The 17,436-nt window shown below is 32.8% G+C and overlaps 1 pseudogene; it reads left to right on the plus strand.

Annotated features, from left to right (window-relative positions):
• LOC111395244 overlaps positions 1-4,699 on the plus strand; it is an 11,571-nt pseudogene extending 6,872 nt beyond the window's left edge.
• The last annotated feature ends 12,737 nt before the right edge of the window (positions 4,700-17,436 follow it).

Raw genomic sequence — 17,436 nt, forward strand, 5'->3', positions numbered from 1 at the left:
CCCTAAGTCAAAAAAAAAAAAAAAAATTTAAAAAGGTCTAAAATGTTCAAATTTATCAAAAAACATAAATTTTAAAATCACAAGCTTGTGAGCGGCTCGTGGGCTCGGCTTGGCTCGGCCCGAGAGCTCGTGGCTCGTGAGCTCACGAGCTCATGAGTCGAGCCGAGCTCGTGAGTTAAAGAGCCGAGCCGGTTCGGTTCGATCCATTGCCATCCCTATGCACAGGAAAATGGAAGGAAAAATTTTTAAAAAATGTTTGTTGTGAGTCATCCTCATCGTTTACAGATTCTTCAAGAATTGATGAGTGGCAAAAAGTGATCGGGGAATTTTATTTATTTATAGTTGACTTAAATCAATGTTTGATCTATTCATTCATTCATAAATAAATTTGTAACCAATGATATACACGTAACACAAAGCCCTTGTTTAAGCCAAATTATTTTCATAAAAATGTATTTTTTAAATAGTATATCGATGAGAAATGTATGGTTAAAAAATAAGGAAAAATTTTGAATTTGAGTGTAATATTATTTTATTGAAAAATGTGTGATTGAAATGATATCAAATTATTGTTTAATAATATGTTTTTTCAAAGAATGTGGCTCAAACGGAACCTTTATATATTTTTTACCAAGGTAAAAATTATGTCATATTTTCGATAGCTTACTAAAGTTTAGAATGTAGAATTTTGATCATTAAATTTATTTAAACGTTGAACATTACTCATTAGCATAACATTCATTTCAAACATCTAACTGAATTGGTTACGTAGCTTGTGGAATGCACAGGTGACATCCCGTCACGCCATTATCAAATTGTCACGTATGAAATCGTCTTTCATTGCTCACTAAATTTTGAAAAATATCTACGATTGCTCAATATACTTTGAAAAATATTTTTAATTACTCACTGAACTTTGAGGCGTTTGAATTTTGGTTACTAAATTTATAAAAATGACATCAACATGTTATTGTCCAAAAAATGTGTATCGTAAGCATAGTATTGTGTACAAGTAATAAAGTGAACAAACAAGCCAATCCCATGAAAAAAAATTACTCAATTACAGAATAATTAAATTTAATTGTAAAAACAAAATAAACAATAAATTAAAATTTTTCAAATGATAAAAATAGCTTAAAATTCTTTAAAAAAATAATGAAAAGATCACAAATTTATTTTTGTAGAATTTTAAGTTATTTTCATCATTTTAACATTCAAATTTATTGTATATTTCGTGGCAAAAAATTAAATTTAACTAATTTTGTAATTGAATAATCATTCTTCGTGGAAATGACAACTCGAACTCGTTTGTCCACTTTATTACATATATGCAACACGTGCGCTTATGATACACATTTTTTAGCGAACAATAAGTTGATGTTTTTTATAAGTTCGGTGATCAAAATTTGACCATATCAAAATTCAGTGAGCAATTGAAAACATTTTTCAAAATATAGTGAGAAACCGAAGAAATTTTTCGAAGTTCAATGAACAATGAAATATCCTTTCTTATGTGGTAATTTGGTAACCGTCTGACATGACGCCACATATATATTCCGTTAGTCATATCACCAATTTCATTAGAAGTTTGTAAAGAAAATTGAATGAAAACTTTTATTTTCAAATCGGGTCCACGTGGCGTTTCGCCTTTGGAATCAAATCAAACTGTTTGATTGCAGGCTTTCACGGTTAAAAAATGTTTAAAACCAAATGCTTACCCAATTAAAAAATTACTTATTCCCAAACTACATAATTTATTAATTCATGTTATACTTTAATAATTTAACGTGCTAGTCAAATTCTATTGCCTATTTACAGGTAAAATATAATTTATGATGATATTTTTCTTTACTATTTTAGAGGAAAAAAACTAAAAGCTTTAATTTATGTTTGAACCATTTTCCCCCATTTAAAACTTAAATATAAACTCATCAATTCTTATGCACTGAACCAGGGCTCTAGAATAATTTATTGGGACAAGATAATGTATTGCACACCCTTTGACACTATTTCTACAACATTCTACATTTTTCGTGCGTTTGTTTACATTTTACCTAATTTTCTATGTATTAATGATGTGTGGAGTGACGTTTACCTCCCCTTAATCAATGTGATTTCTCCCCCCTTTGTTCGCTGATGATACCAGGGGCGGACCTACTTGAGGTCCAATGGGGACAACTGCTCTCACTTGATTTTCAGATTTTCAGTTTTTCTCCGATTTTTTTATGTTTTCAAAATTTTTTACCAACGTCTTTTGATTTCACCCCTAAGGTTTTTTGGTTTTGTCCCCATTGAATTGCCGTCCTAAGTCCGCCCCTAAATGACACAGTGGTGGCAGTGGGGTGGGCGAACGAGAACGATTACTTTTTTAATTTTTGTTTTTAAAAATTCTTTATTTTCTTTTTATTTGTTTTTTACTATTTATTTAACTAAATATAAGGGCAATTTAATCTTTCTAATGACAAGTTGCCTCTAAAATTTTTAATTGACACACACATTTTAATTGCAATTGAACTCTTCAATTTTTCCTCATTGTGGAGAAATTATTTCCCTAACTTTTTCCATCGAATTTCTACATTCAATCTTCAATTAATTAATACAATTCGTCCTTAAAGAAGGTTTATATCAAAATATTTTGTTTACTTGATTTGAAATGAGGGGAAAATATTTTTCGCACTTTCATTCATTTATTTTTTAAAAATATGATGAGAAATTTAGTTATTTTGTGTCATTTCAATGGACTTTTTATATAAAAAAATATTATTAAATACAGAATGTGTTAACGAATGAAAAATTCGATGATAAGAATGACATGAAAGAGCAAAGATTAATAACTTTAAGTGCAATTACATGTTGTAGACGAAATAAAAATAGTGGTGTAAATATAATTATCCAAATCCAAATGTACAAGTTGTACAATAGGTTAAGAAGTTTATATCAAAAATTAAAAGTTCGACCAGTTGCAGGGATCCTATTTAGGTTAGGGACTAAATGAAATAATTCTCTATAATTATATCCCACATTTACAAATAAAAAAATATTTATCTAAAAGTAAAAATTTTACGTTAGCTAAGCATCTTTAATAATTTTAATAAATTGAATTACCCTGTACCGTAATTTCTACTTACAAAAATCATAAATAGAATTAATAATTGGAAACCTAAAAAACTTGAGATGGTGGTGTAGTAGTGGAAAAAATCTGTTGGGTTAAATTCATTCACGATAATTAAACTTTTATTTAGTGTCAATTAGGTAATTTTATTTCGATTTTGTTCTATCGAATAATTACACTTCAATTTAATTTCTATCGGGGAACTACATTTTAATTTGGTTTCATTTAAGTAATTACGCTTTGATTTCATTTCAATTAAGTAAAGTCTTCCAATTCTGCCGGCAAAAATAGATGATGTGGGAGTTAATAAAATGATCACTACACGTAATTATTAGTTGATAACATAGAATAAGTACAACTTCAGTGAAATAAACGACGATCACTATTTTTTATTGTCATGTCATCAATTCTCATTGTCTAAGTGATCAGATTTGATAAAGTTACTCAATTTTAATATTATACAACCGCACAAAAATAAAGTACATTTATCTGATAGACAATAAATGAAAGTACAGCTACCAAAAGGTGCAAAACATACAAGGGCATTCTATCGCACCAAAGGCAGCATAACCAAGTCTAAGAAAGATAAAAAATCTCTTAGTCAGTAAACGGATGACCAAATGTGATTTATCTCCGATCACAACGAGGACGGTTGTGGAGGGCTGGATAGGGCTGTAGCATAATCCAACCCCCATTTTATTTAGGATGCATTTAATTGTAAACATGAAATTTGTATGTAAAGAAAATAAATTTTAGATAATTCAGTTGTCTATAATTTATTCGTATAGAAATTATTAATTAAATGTGTTTGATTGATTTTGCTTTTAACTTTGAAAATATTATACTTATCCATTTTTATTGATGGATAGATAAGAGATAAGAGATAGATGAGAGAGAATTGATTTCTTGGAAAATAAAATTAATAAAATTATAACCCCTTAAAGAAAGTATTTTCCTTGATTTTGAGGAATTGAGGAAAATATTATTACATGATCAAAAGTAGAAAAATATTTTTTATGAAAAAAATATCAATCAAACAGTATAAAAGTAGGAATTTGAATAGAAAAAACACATCTTTTATGAAAAATATTGGCAATCAAACACACCCTTAGTTTTTTATATTTTTAAAAAAATAGTGTTAAAAAAATTTTATAAAAAAAAAATTATGTTTAATTTTTTTTTTTTTAATATTAGCTCGGCTATAAATTTTTTTTTTTAAGTCCGATCCTTAATCCTTTCCTAACACAACGAATAAGTCTTCAACGTACATATATGATATCAGTCTATCTCCAACAAACTACAAACCTAGGGGGTTCTTGGCTACCATCATCCCTCAAAAGGAAGGGATAAACTCACTCACACTCCCAAAACTCAACCTTAGCATTCCATGCAAAATAATAATAATAATAATAATAATAATAATAATAATAATAAATCTCTATAAAGATATCTTTGGCTTGACCATTGGAGTCCACGGTCGACCCCATACCGTTGTCACTAAGATTCTTTAATGGTTATTTTTGTGAGTTTTAAAGGATTGCTAATGGCATCGTTATGTTATTCTTGGTTGTAGAAATTACTGTTTAGAATTTGGCACCCATAGGTCCAACTCTATCGTATACTTTCTTTATTATTGTCATGTTTGAACCTTCAGATTCCACCACTACGATGGTACAACTTCACCCGACCAGGAAATGATATAATAAACCATTAGCTAGCCAACCACTTGGACCATCTTATTGCTTAGCCTCTCTCATTGGAATGTTTTATCTAGCCAAGTGCTCCATTATTCGTTCTTCCACTCAATTCGAGCTAGTACATTTCGCTTCCTTGGCCAAAACTTGGCAAAGCATGGGGTGAAACTTTCGCTCAACTAAGATTTGGCTGAGCATAGGCCGAAACTTCTTATTGGCAAACATTACCAAACACTTGGCCATAGCTTCTTAGTGGCAAACGTCACCATACAGCCAGACAATGCTTCCATTCGACAAGAAGGGCTTGGCATCTTGGCCTCTATACCAATCTCTCCATTCTAGTGTACGACCATACTCCTACTATACAATAGTATATACTGTTAGGAATTAAACCGCTACTAATTCCGCCAGTATCAGTGGGATGCAAAATAATTTACGTGGTTCGACAATTGTGCCTACGTCCACAAACCCACACCAATTTTTTACTATATAAGCAAGAGAAGAAAAAGAATACAACAAATACACTTTCTATATTTTATTTGCCTACGCAAAGGCAATCTTTCAATTTTCTTTCGTTAATTTTCTACACAAATTAAAACCTAACTGCTTATCACTTTTATGCTTTGCTCACTGTTTCTCGTGTTTTCACTCGACACCTTTCTTGCACTTCTCTTCGCAAATCTATATTTTTGTTCCTGCTTTGACCTCATATTTATAGTGAAAAACTTGTCACACTCATTAATTGCAGATCCATCATTTTCAACAAAGGCAATCTTCCATTAAATGCATAGTAAAAAAATTCTTCCAAAAGTACGACTGCATGGTTGCAAGATTTTTCCATCCATATTGTTTTGTCAACATTTGCTACCACCTTTTGAAAAATGTGTTTGACACACATGAAAGTTTGTGAAGCCTAAGACTTAGACTCCATTATTTCAACAATCTCTCACTTGGAGATTAATGTGGCTTCACCTTGAGACATCCTGTGAGCAGTTCCATTTTAGTGAAATTGGTGTGGATCACCTTCCTCGTCTTCATTTTAGAACGCCAACTGAAGTTGAGCACAACTCCTGTTTTTCCGTAGTTACTGTCTTGGTTTACATATCAGCTAGGTTTCTGCTACCCTGGATCTTTTCCAGTGTTAATACTCCATCCTCCAAGAGAGATTTGATGAAGTGATAACGAAGACCAATGTGCTTCATTCTCGAATGAAATGCTGCATTCTTTGCCAGTATATAGCACTCTGACTATCACTATGCAAAACATTCTTTTCCTGCTTGAGACCCAATTCTCTCAACAGACCTTGTAACCAAATCATCTCTTTGCTAGCTTCGATTACTGCTACGTAATCTGCTTCTGTAGTTGACAAAGCAACAATCTTCTATTTTTGTGAAACCCAACTCACTGCAGTAGTACCAGCTGTGAATATATAACTGGTGGCACTTTTCCTATGATCGACCTCACCAGCAAAATCTGCATTTACAAAGCCTTGTAGTGCCAACTCACCTCTTTTGAAACATAAACATTTATCAATAGTACCCTGTAGATATCTCAGTATCCACTTCACTGCTTCCCAGTGCTATTTTCCTGGATTGGTCATGAATCTGCTCACAACTCCCACTGCATGAGCAATGTCTGGTCTTGTACAGACCATGGCATACATTAAACTTCCAATGGTCGAGACATATGAAATATTGAAGTTTCTTTCGTCTTCTGTTTTTGGAGACTAGTCGTTTGATAGACAGAAGTGATTAACCAATGGCATGCTAACTGTTTTTGCATTATTCATGTTGAACCTCTGCAAAACTTGACTAATGTACTTGGCCTGTGATAGCTGTAAAGTGTCTTTTCGCTTGTCCCTACAAATTCTCATCCCTAGAATTTGTTTAGCTGGACTCAAGTCCTTCATTTCAAATTCTGCTAACAATTGTTTCTTTAATTTCTGAATTTCGTTCATGTCTGGTCCCACTACTAACATGTCATCAACATAAAGTAGCAAAATAATGTAGCTAGACTCCAGCCTCTTAAAATAGCAACAATGGTCAGCATTGCACTTGTAGCAGTCATTTTTCTGCATAAATCCGTCAAACTTTCTGTACCACTATCTCGGAGCTTGTTTTAAGTCATACAAGCTTTTCTTCAATTTACACACAAGCTTCTCTTTTCCTTTGATTGACAAACCCTCTGATTGCTGCATACATATCTCCTCTTCTAGGTCACCATGGAGAAAGACAGTTTTCACGTCTAATTGCTCCAAGTGCAACCCCTCTGTTGCAACAATACTCAAGACTGGTCGAATTGTTGTCAGCTTTACTACTGGAGAATAATCTCTGTGTAGTCAATTCCTTCTTTCTGTTGAAAGCCTTTGACCACCAATTTTGCCTTGTATCTCTTTGATTCGTCATGTTCCTCCTTGACTCGATAGACCCATTTATTGTGTAGAGCCTTTTTTTCTACAGGCAACTCAACTAGCTCCCACGTTTGATTAGAGATAAGGGACTTTATCTCATCTTTCATTGCAAGCTCTCACTTAATCGCATCTTCTCCTTGACATACCTCATCATAGTATTTAGGTTCACCGGCATCAGTAAGTAATATATAATTTATGTACTTTCTGTTTGGAACATGTGGTCGGGAATATCTCCTAGGAATAGGAGTTGGAGACTTTGGTATAGTCTCTGCAACAACTTCCTTTGGCTGAGGACTCTCATCTGTCTGCTTTGACATACTACTAGTTGCAGTATCATCCAACTCAACATATGTTGGATTATCATGTAAGTCATTGGACAGCACTGTATCTCTGTCTTTTTACATCACCCTTTCATTGAATATAACATCCCAACTTCTAATAACCTTTTTGTTCTTATCATTCTAAAAGCGATACCCGAACTCATCTCCACCATATCCAATGAAAGTACACCTTAGTGATTTAGGGTCAAGCTTACCCCTAACTTGATCACTAATATGTACATATGCAACATAGCCAAAAACTTTCAAATGAGAAAGTTTTATTTCTTTTCCGCTCCATACTTCCTCCGGTATCCTGTACTCTAAAGGCACTGATGGCCCGCGATTGATTAAGTATGCTGCTGTGTTGATAGCTTCAGTCCAAAATTGTTTGGGCAAACCAGCATGTAACCGCATGCTTTTGGCCCTTTCTGTCAACGTCCGATTCATTCGTTCGAACACACCATTTTGTTGCGGTGTTCCTGGCAACGTTCTTTCGAGTTTGATACCATTCTGGTAACAAAACGTTTTGAAATTAGCATGTTCGTACTCTCCACCATTATCTAATCTCAATTTCTTTACTCGCAAACCTGTTCTATTCTCCACCATAGCTTTCCACTTCTTGAACATCTCGAACACTTCGGATTTGTGTCTCAAGAAGTAGACCCATACTTTTCTGGAGTGATCATCAATGAAAGTCACGAAATAAGACTTTCTGCCAATAGATGGAACTGCAGCTGGTCCCCAGACATTCGTGTGGACTAACTCTAGCTTTTTCTGCTGCGGAATTCTACCACACTTGTTGAAACTGACCCACTTCTACTTCCCGAAGATGCAACTCTCACATAGGTCTGCATCAATAAATTGAAGTCCCAGTAGTTTCCCTTTATCATGCATGTACTTGAGTCCTTTTTGACTCATATGCCCCAGTCTCTGGTGCCATAAGTTCGGAACTTCATTTGAATCAGTAACTGCAATTATTCCGCGGGCACTCGTTGTGGTGTAAAGAGTACCACTTTTCTTGCCTCGTGCTATGGTTATTGCACCCTTGGAAACCTTCAAAATATCACTGTTGAAGGTTGTAACATAACCTTCATTTGATAGTTGGCCCACAGATATCAAGTTCTTCTTCAAGTCTACAATGTGTCTGACATCCTACAATTTCTATACAGATCCATTAAGGTTGATCTGTACTTCGGCTTTGCCGACTACGTCACAAGGTTGATCATCACTAAGATATACTTTTCCAAGATTGCCCGGTTCATAACTCGTAAATAATTCTCTATTTGAGGTAGCATGAAAAAGATGCTCCAAAATCTATTACCCAGTATTCTTCTTTACTTTCCAAAGAGCATATCAAAGCATCATCAGATTCTTCTGCTACAACATTGGCCTCGATTTTGTTTTCATTTTCTTTCTTAGAAACTTGACACTAATTTTTGTAGTGTCTGGTCTTGCCACAATTCCAACATTCAACAACTTTTAATTTGTTGAAATTCTTTGGATATTTAGATTTTGATCTGCCAAACCTTGACTTGCTCCTATTATGCCATTTACACTTGTTTGAACTTCTGCCTCTACTCTCCTTGTTCAAACCAGCTCCAAAAATGGAAACACCTTCTGTCTGTCTTCGTATTTCCTTGGTCACGATCATACTCACGACATCTTCAAACTTCAATTTGGACTTCCCAGCAGAGCAACTAATTGTTTTAACTATGCCATTCCAACTCTCAGGCTGCTGCTCGAGAATTAACAAAGCTCGAACCTCATCATTGAACGTGATTTCGACTGTGTTTAACTGGTTCATCACTTCATTGAACTCATTTAGATGTTCTCCAAATCTTTTGCCTTCCGTCATTTTCATAGTAAATAACTTTTTGATTAAATGAACTTTGTTTGCTACAGATAGTTATTCTTACATGCTAGACGTGGCCGCCATGAGAGATGCCGTCGTCTTCTCATTTTTTATGTTGAAAGCAACTGACTTTGATAATGTCAGCCTTATTGCGCCAAGAGCATTTCGATCAAGCAATTCCCACTCGTCGTTGGTCATGTACTCCGGCTTTTCGTGAAGTGGTTTATACAGGTCTTTCAAGCACAAATAGTCCTCCATTTGCATCTTCCGAAATCCAAAGTTTGTACCATCAAACTTATCGATCTTCTTGTCTATTGCCATTGCTCCCACTTAAATTCTGGAGCTCTGATACCAGTTGTTAGGAATTAAATTGCTACTAATTTTATCAGAATCAATGGGACGCAAAAAAATTTAAACTGAGAAAAAATAAATGTAGCAAAAAATTAATAAGTGCAAGTAACACAAGAATTTACGTGGTTCGGCAATTGTACCTACGTCCACAAATCCACACCAATTTTTTACTATATCAACAAGAAAAGAAAAAGAATACAACAAATACACTTTCTGTATTTTATTTGCCTACACAAAGACAATCTCTCAATTTTCTCTTGTTAATTTTTTGCACAAACTAAAACCTAACTGCATCTCACTTTTGTACTTTGCTCACTGTCTCTCGTGTTTTCTCTCGACACCTTTCTTGCACTTCTCTTTGCACATCTATATTTTTGCTTCTGCTTTGGCCTCGTATTTATAGTGAAAAACTTGCCACACTCATTAATTGCGGATCCATCATTTCAACAAAGGCAACCTTTCATTAAATGCATGGTAAAAAAATTCTTCCAAAAATACGGCTGCATGGTTGCAAGATTTTTACATCATATTGTTTTGTCAACATTTGCTACCACGTTTTCACAAAATCTGTCTGACACACATGAAAGTTTGTGAAGCCTAAGACTTAAGACTCCATTATTTCAACATATACCTTGTAGTAGATCCTACCACGTGGCCCTCAATGTAAAGAAACCTTTGACCAAGACCTTTCCCATCCAGTTAAGCCGCTCACAAGTTTACTCGAATTTAGGAGTGGAGATCAAATTATGACAAGAAAATGTTACATGGAAGCCCAAAAAGCCAAAAACATAACAAGACTGCTCCCTCACAAAAAAAGGAAACCCAACGCCAACTTAGTATTAAAAGACCAAATCACATCACAAAACTACAACGCATAGTGATATGAGATTCTAGTGAAGTAAGATACAGATAAAAATTACTTAATCAGTTCAACGAATCATGGGGCATGATCTTATCTCCAACACAACGAAACGAACATGCAGACGTATAAAGCAATTAAACATCCAATGGGTTTTGAATTCTAAGGCAACTTTACAACGATTAAATTGCATATATATGAAACAATAACTGGGTACAACTCCCATTTACTGCATACTTGTGTATGCTGGATAATCTACAGGGTAGCTTATACCGAAGCTCTAATACCAAAATTGTTGCACCATGAATCTTAAATAGATTTCTATGCATTTAATACTTTGCATAACAAAATTTTGAAAATCTATACCATATCAAACTGCTCGAACATTGTTCAAAAATGATTTCAAATGATTTAACGATATTGTATGACTGCCCAAAAAGTACATTTTAACTTTAAAATCTCACATCTTACTTTAGTTTATATGTACTTGAAATAATATATATTTTTGAAGTTATTTATTAATATTTAATTTAATCTAATGGATAAAAAAATTATAATATAGGACTTAAAGTAGAGAGCGGAAGACCATCGAAAAATAATATTATGATATATATTTCAATATTTCTAAAAAGCTAAATATATAATTTTCAAATCGTGATCTCTTTCTTGAAGTTTAAGTCTTTATTCACTATCCCCGACTTGCTCATATTTTTGTTTTATTTTTAGGCCCCGAAAACTAACGATAATGTATGGAATGAGCTCAAATATCAATATGACCAACAACATGTGTCTTCCAGTGCCTTGGTATATATTTTTGTCCATCGAGAATCAAGATATCACAATTGTATCAATTGTTATCCATCAACACTCAATATACTGCACTGACAATTATACAATATTATAAATGAGTCCTAGCTTTTATATGCATGCTCGTACACTTGGAGCATCTACATTGGACGAGATATAGGGCCAACATCAACAATTTTAATTCATAGTGAAATGCACAACAGTATCATCCAGTATAGCCCAATACTTATTTACAGCACCCGTGACTAGGGGCGAATCCAGGATTTCGACTCAACTAGGGCGGCCGTTGACCGTTGATTGTCGATAGTCAATGGCCGTATAGTGATATAGTTTATTAATATTAAATAAAATAATATTGAAAATTCTTTGATCTATATGTAAATACACTAAATCATAAAAATCGTATATTTATATTATATTATATTTCAATACAATCCGAAATAATATAAATTACATAATACATAAAACTTCTTCATGTTATCAATGCTTAACAAATTGTTTGCTTGACTAAAAGTAGTTGAGAGATTAGACACACCACTACAAGAACTAGATTGAGATTTAGTTGAAAAAATCATTCCATAATCAATATGATAATTGAACATTAATCAAAGATTAAACGTAATTAAAATTAATTTTAAAATATAATTAAAGTTTCAATTTCCAATTCTCAACACCAATTCATCACAAATTATAAATTCCCCAATTTCTCATTTTCAATTTTTATAAATCACATATTCACATTTCACGATACTCAAATTATTTTTTAAAATCACAATTCAAATTCTCAAATAACATATAAATTAAAACTCAATACTCATAAGTCATAACTTATAAATTATTAAAGCATAGAATATTTGAAACGACAAAAATCAACAAAAAATAAAAATAAAAATAGTCATTGACTTGCCTAAAGTTTTAACATTTATTATTTTGTTAAATTTAGATTCAAAATTCAACTATTGTCATGATGATTAAACTTCCAATCATCCAAATTAGAAGTTATAAGTTCGAATTCTTTCCATGGGGAATTAATTTTGGTAAATATTGTAGAAATAAAAATTTTGCACAATGAAATGGACGGGGAGGAATCCAACCCAAGATTTGTAATATAAAAATGTAAACTCTAATCAACTAAGTAGAAGAGGGGTTTGAAAGTAAAATGAATTACCATTTATATAACCTAAAATTTTTATCTATTATAACAAAAAAAAAAAATTCTCTCCAGCGAATCTAGTTAGGGCGGCCGCTCTAGCTGGCCAACCCTTAAATCCGCCACTGCCCGTGACTTTATCACCACTTACAAACTTCAGCTCTATCTATAATGAGAAACCATGCGTGTAGACCGAGATGCATCACTTGATTTGGATAATGTTAATACTCAAATTGAAGCACATTTTTGTCTGCGCTAGTGACTTCAAGAAGATGAAGGTGATCTTCCGGCATCTTTTTAGTTTTGCAATTGTATACTAAGAATGTAGAATTATAAATGGTATTTGGTTTCAATTATTTATTATTAAGTTATATTTTTTCCATTTTTTTGTACAAAAACGTATACACGAAATATTAGTTTGTGCATAATGAGAACTTGGCTAGTCAATCCCAATACAGAGTAAAGGGAATGATATTTACAACTTTATAATTCTTTTGATGAACTAAAACTTTTTTGGTTCCTCATTTCCTTACAAATACCTTCTTCATTATACTTTGAGAGTAAAAATGTAACATTAGCTTCTTCTTTTTTACGATAAAAAGGAGCCTTGAGTGGCTCACAAACCTTCGACTAGCCCCATTAGGGGGCGAGTTAGTAGAGGAGCCGAGGTTTTATGAAGAAAGCCAAATGCCGCTTAACTAGCTCCATTTGCGAGCACGAGCTGGCTCGCTCAGTGGGTTGAGCTAATCAACTCGATTCGTTACATTTATAATTCCTACTAATTTTCCAAAAATTAGAGATGAAAGTACAATTTACCAAAAAAAAAGAAAAAGAAAAAAGAAAGTGAGGAGACATGGTCATTCATAAGAGAAAATTCTAATTTGAAGACAGTGCACAATAACTTTTAAGATAATGTTTTATTTGTATCCACTAGGAGTGTAAACGGTCCGATTTTATCGATTTTTGACAGATTTTCAAACCAAACCGTTTAAACTGGTTTAAGAAAAACCCAAACCTAAACCAAACTATTTTGAACGGTTTGAACAAAACTCAAACCTAAACCTAATGGTTTGGTCCGATTTTAAACCGCCAGTTTCGCCATATATTTTTTTGCCTATATATTTTTATGTCAAATTCATTGAATTCAATATATATTTATATCTTACTAGCAATAAATTTAAAACAAATTAAGCTCTTGTTTGAACCAAATTTTTGGGACAAAAAAATGAAGCTTTGGATCGTTATCCTACAAGTTCAGCCGTCTTTGTTGACCTGCTATTTCATATATAAGACCCAGCCTCCTCATCGATGATCAATTTTCTCTTTATGATGGTATGGAAAATATGGCTCAAACAGGAGCTAAATCTATTTACTATAAATTTAAATATCAACTAAATCAAAGTGAAATCACAATAAACTAAAAATAGGTTTTTTTTATTTTTGTTCACATTTTTTAGGCTAGTGACAATACAATAATAATACAATACAAGTCTAAAAACTATATATAAGGCTCAAAAAATATAATGATATCCAACAAGACCTTGTGATCATCATATCTGAAAAAATGATACTGATTAGACAAAGAGAATAATCAATCACAATAATAAAGCAATTGTTTATAATATCTAAATATAAAATTACAAAAGTTTGCGTTTGTATGATGTTATGAAACACATTTAATTTCAGATTCTTACCTTAGCTTGCTACAAAAAAAGTTATTGATGTGAACTTTATTCGTTGCAAATATTATCACCGAAGGTCTAAGATTCATTTGTCTCTAATTTAGTATAATGGACTTCAATTTAACTTTGACGAGGCGTGAAAAATCTGATAAAGAAGTGTGTGGTGCCAGTGGCTCAAGACTGTGTTAGGTGTCGGCTGGAGTTCATCTAAATTCTGAAGAGGAAAAGAGTTTTTGATAAATTATGTTAGTCTTGAGATTATTAGATATAAAATAAGATTATTGAATAATAATAATATGTCTGTATTAGAAAATTAGAAATTGACAAAAATACCCACAAATGACAAAACTATTGAATTTTACATATTTGGGTGAATTTTAAAAAAAAATCATTTTTTTCATTTTTTATTTTTATATATTTTTTCGCCGGTCCGATTTTGTTTTAAACCGCAATTAAAATTCTCAAACCTAAACGAAACCATTTTGATCGGTTTGATTTGGTTCAAAACCATTTCGTTGACCGGGTCCACATGGCACCAAACCGACGGTTTCTAAAATACGATTTCAGTTCGATTTTTCGGTTTGACGATTTTTACTTACAGTCCTAGTATCCACGCATTCAACAATTCTTTAAGAGAAACATCAATCATTTTAATTAATAAGCTAGTCAAGAACTGTGATCAATATAAAAAAACGTATCCCACGCATTCAACCGTAGCTTAGTGACTGAATCCAATTAAATTTTTTTTTTTAACAAATTCCCAAAGATCTTTTCCACCTAAACCAATTTCTTTGTTCAACAATTTTTTTTCGTTCGGGCTGGTTTCAGCTCGGCAGCCCTGCCGTATATATGCTGTAAGAAAGGACAGGTTTAGAATTTTTAATTTGTGGAGATATTACGACAATAAATGATTCTACCAATGATGTTATGATAACATACATTAAAGCAATCGTCAACAAGCTGCATCTTGTAGAGAGTATGATATTTGATAAAAACAATAAAATTGATTATTTCATCCAAAAATTTTGTTAAGAAAACATAAATCTAATCATATTTGAGTTAACCGTATATAAAACATGCAATGGAATCAAATGTTGGGGATTGAGAAGTTCTTTTTAAAGGTTGAGGATGAATTTGTTAGAGACAATAAAGGTTGAGTACTAATTGCACAAATTTCTCAAAAAAAAAAAAAAAAAAAAAAAAAAAGTAAAAACCAGAAACTTAAACTGTCTCGTGCTTGAAATAAATCAATTATGATAACATTACAACATCATTAATATAACCTGATTATCTACACGAGTAACATGATGAAAAAAATATGATAAAAGTAATGGGAACTAAATAAGATAACTTTCAATTTTCAAGCACGCCATATGCCAGTGCAAGCATAAAATGACATGCGTACGCCCCTCGGGGCATAATCCAGTTGTGCAAAAGACGGGAGTAAGGTAGTCTCAACATTGTTGGCAGTCCAGTGTGAGGGTTTGATTCTTGAGATATGGAATTGGACTCTTTGTGGGCACCAGTGTACGAGTAAGCTCTTGTTCCTTGATCTGCTGAGACACATCTCACGATTTACCTCCCTCACGATACTCCAGAGACGGGACGATGGGGCCCTCAAAATTGGGGTTCAACCTTTATAAAATGACATGCATACTCATTGGTGGATGATTAAGCAACATCCTAAGCCCCCACGGCCCCACCGCCATCCCACAAAGGAAAGACGTTCGTCCGACCATGTATTCTTATTCTTCTCATGTTGAGCGATCGATGGCTTCAAATTTGTTTCATAAACCACCCATCCATACTGTTTCATATAAGAATTGGCTATGGTGTTTGGGGGGTTTTTCTAGAGTGATGGGCCCATGTGGGCCCCGATTTTCGGAGGGTAATTATCAATCTTATTCTCCCAAACATTACTATCTTCTAAATCTTTAACCGCTCCGCACACACAACTATTGTACTTAAAACTAGAACCAAAACTTACCATCCAATTTTTTAACCTTTTTTTAGCCTCGTCTTTGCCTTCGATGTGTTACTGAACTGATGAAGTATCATTTTTAATGTTTCTGCATCCTTGTCACTTAATAGAGGAGTCTTCTGTATTTTTTTATTTTTTGTGTTTCTTGATGGAAACCATCGACGATAAATTTTTGGAGATTTTTGGAGTGCTTCTAGGTTAAGTTTTGTGGAAGATAAGGCATCTTTGGAGGAGCGGCTCTAGCATGAGAGATAGGGCGTGTTTGGAGACATGATTAAAGTATGCGTAATGATTAATCTTGAAGAGCAAAGCAATTTTTGGGATGCCAAATTTACCGCATAAACTAAAGTATTTTAGATATAAATTTTGACAAAATGTAAAATTTGAATGTGTTTTTTTTAAAAGACGTATGGGGTGAAATTTCCTCTAGGGAAAAATCAAGTATAATAGTGAATTAAATAATTTTGGAAAATTGGTAGAAATGATCCCCAACCTTCAAATCTTGGCCCAAATATCCCTGACCTCTCGCTTAATGGGCGAAATTGGTTATTTGGGACATTTTCCATCCAATTGATCATTCAAAAGGTCATACTATCGATAAAAAGATTTAAGGGAAAATTTCATAAGTGAGAGATTAAGTATGACATATTTTAAAATTAAGAAACAAGTTTCAAACTTCAAAAATCAGATTTTTATTAAAATTTATTTATGATTTAATTAATTAATTAATTAATTTATTAATTAAATATACTTAGGTCATATATATATACAATTCGAACACAAATCAAAAATTTTATGTCACAAATTATTTTACAATCACAATTCAAAAATTTTGTAGGTCATAATTTGTTCATCGATCACAAATTAAAGAATTAATTAGTTACGAAAAATTTTTAGTCACGACTTATCAAATTATTGGTCACAACTTATTTCTCGATCACAAGTCAAAATTTTTATAGTCACATATTATTTTTCAATCACGAATAAAATTTTCTATAGGTCACAAATCATAAATATTATAGATCATAACTTATTAAACAATTACAAATTATTTCTAGGTCACAATTTATTTTTTTCATTGGTCACAAATTAATCAATTCACTGGTCATAATTAACCAACTAATTTGTGACCACTACCAACACGTACTACCACTACTTCAACACTACCTCTAAGAGCACCACCAAAACCACCACCACATTGATTACAAATTAATCGAT

The sequence above is a fragment of the Olea europaea genome, chromosome 6 (assembly GCF_002742605.1).
Source record: "Olea europaea var. sylvestris chromosome 6, O_europaea_v1, whole genome shotgun sequence".
Taxonomy (NCBI): Eukaryota; Viridiplantae; Streptophyta; class Magnoliopsida; order Lamiales; family Oleaceae; genus Olea; species Olea europaea.